At 32.6% G+C, this 2817-nt stretch overlaps 1 pseudogene; it reads right to left on the bottom strand.

Moving 5' to 3' along the window:
• Positions 1-747: 747 nt before the first annotated feature.
• LOC120350729 lies at positions 748-824 on the bottom strand (annotated as a pseudogene).
• Positions 825-2817: the final 1993 nt, after the last annotated feature.

Genomic DNA, 2817 nt, shown 5'->3' with positions numbered 1-2817 from the left:
ATGTGCCCACACTTAATTTGGGAATTATTTCAAGTGTAGAGGAGCATTATATTTTCCTAGCGAGAAGGAACAAACACAAAACAACATTCAAAATCACAATCTTTGTTGGAGATTGATCGATTGCATTCGACTCAGGGCTCATGATCGAAGGAACAACTTGCGCCATCATAGAAGCGGGCCCATCTCCTTGTAAGAGTAAAAGACTCCCCGCCACGTTGTTCAGCAAGACCAAACCTTTCTTGGGGTAAAAAGATTAATGATAAAGTGACACGACATTTTTCAAGTAACATGAGCAACATAATAAATCATGACGAATTGTACAAATATAGACTAGTTCATTTTGTCGGAGCTCTTCACTGTGTAATTTTGTGCTTGTGCCAGCAGGCTACGAATTCCGATAGAAATCTGGATTGATGGGTTGAACTGCATCTATCTTTTTCCAATGTCATTGCATGCTTCTGAATAACCCAAACCCGAAGGCGAGTAGTTCTCATTAACCTACATTTTACCTTGCGAGAGTATGATTAAAGTATCTTGGTAACTACGAAAAAAATTGATGGCAATCATTGCACATTCTAAAATCATCTCAAACATAAATTAATCTCCAAATTCAAGTTGAAAAATATAATCATAAAAGTGGGGTGATTTATTGGAAACTTGAGTGGTAGTTTCAATAATTCTGAAACTTTGATTATTTATTGATTCATACAATACGTACATCATCAACTTTACAATAATAATAATAGTTCATAAAAGTGAACTCAAAAGTTGAGATTTAGATGAGAAATACATACTACAGAAAAGATCCTGTCAAGTATGATTTCAATGTGATGGTAAGTAGGTCATTATTATATTGTTATGATTATAAATATGATCTTATGTTTGACATACTTGTAAGTTAAAATAAATCTGCAAACTCGTAATTATTAATCTACTACTGTAATACAGAGTCACACTACATTGAAAATCATTCTAAAAACTGTGTCGAAGGGGTAAAGGGTTAGGTTGTAGATGTAGAGTTTTGATAGAATTCATGCCAAGGATGATTGATATCAAATTCAAACATTAGAGCTCAAAGCTACTTCTTTAGTTATTTCTAAGTGAGTGATTGATAGGCCCTCTGGAGTAGGCAATTTATTCAACTTACATCACAGATAACTGAATAAAGATAAGTAATTGCTGTTAATCATCCAATTCTTCAAGAGAACAGGGAAATGTATCTAAATAATGACTAGTAGTTCTGTGAACAGTAGACCTCGCGCAGTTATAACGACGTTCCAAACCATAAGCACATCCACACTGATACACTAACTATTTATTTGATCAGATCACAAGATTTAATTATCCATACCATAATGGTTCCAAACCATAAGCACATCCACACTTATACACTAACTATTTATTTGATCAGAACACAATATTTAATCTTCTTCTCTATACTTATAAAAGGCTAAGCCCCGACAGACTGAAATCACACCACAGCCGAAACTACTGAGCCTAAAAACTTGAAATTTTGCACGATTGTTTATGATAGCCTGAAAACATCCACTAAGAAAGGATTTTCAGAAATATGCCCCCCTGAGGGAGCTGGGGCCCCCCCAAAATTTTGTACTTTTTAACCGCTCATTGCACAGCAAAGTCATGAGGTACTTTTTTGTTCAGCTACGAAAAAAAATTGGATCTATGCAGAAAAATTTTGATCAGGAGCACAGGGGGGTCCAGGAGAGGGCATTTTTCGAAAATTTTGATGTAAAATCACACTACAGCTCAAACTAATTGTCCTACAGACTTGAAACTTTGCACAAATATTCTTCAAACATGCTAGACGCGCACTAAGAACGGATTTTGAGATATTTTGCCTCTAAGGGTTTCAAAGGATGAAAAAGGATCCTATTAAGTAAGGTTATGAACATGGTAAGGTGAGTGCCATATGGAAATGAGATAATTTATTTATTGACATGTGATATTCTAACATATGTTGTAATCATTGGAAATAACAAAATAATATGATAGAAATTCAAAAAAGAACATTTGTTCTGTTATTGCTTTCTACCTGATTCCACTCAACCTCAATAATATTGTTCTGATAATTGATAAATATGTTTGATAATATTATTATAATATAATAAAAGTATTGTTTTGATAATTAGCTATTATCATTACCAATATAATAATAGTATTGTTTTGGTAATCAATAAATATTTTTTTTCACAAACTCTGTATAATTTATAATGGTGAATGTGGAACAGCTGCATCAAAGAAATTATCTCAAAAACATATGTTTAGGAATACCATAGTTTTGAACTTCGTTTTCCTGATGCAATGTATAAGCCTACACGTGGCATGTATTATCAATTTTTCAGCTAGAACAGTTTTTTGAGACTGCTAAATAAACGTCTACGGCAATATGAAAACGCATGCAGTTTATATACATATTAACATATGATAGAATGATAGAATGATATTAAAATAAAGGTGTTAATATCTACATGATAATTATTCTCTACCATTTTCATTTAATTAAAATTTCAAAATTATTCAAGCCTTGATAGAATGATTGACTCACTGTACAGTCAGTCGAAAATTTTAATATTGAAATGAGGGGTATTTTGGCAAGCTGAACAAAAAAGTAAGGTCCTATGCACCTTTTTGATATTATTTCTTCAAATGAAAAATGAGTTTTGTGGGTTGTCAAAACTCCCCCTGAAAGAGAACTATTCATTTTTATCTTATCTTTTAGTGAAATAACAATGATTTCTGCGTTGAATAACATCTTTCTTGCCAACAAGAATCGAACACTTTGTGAATTTAGATAAT

This window comes from Nilaparvata lugens, chromosome 3 (assembly GCF_014356525.2).
Source record: "Nilaparvata lugens isolate BPH chromosome 3, ASM1435652v1, whole genome shotgun sequence".
Lineage (NCBI taxonomy): Eukaryota > Metazoa > Arthropoda > Insecta > Hemiptera > Delphacidae > Nilaparvata > Nilaparvata lugens.
Note: the sequence above shows the minus strand (reverse complement) of the source record. Positions and strands in the feature narration are given on the sequence as shown.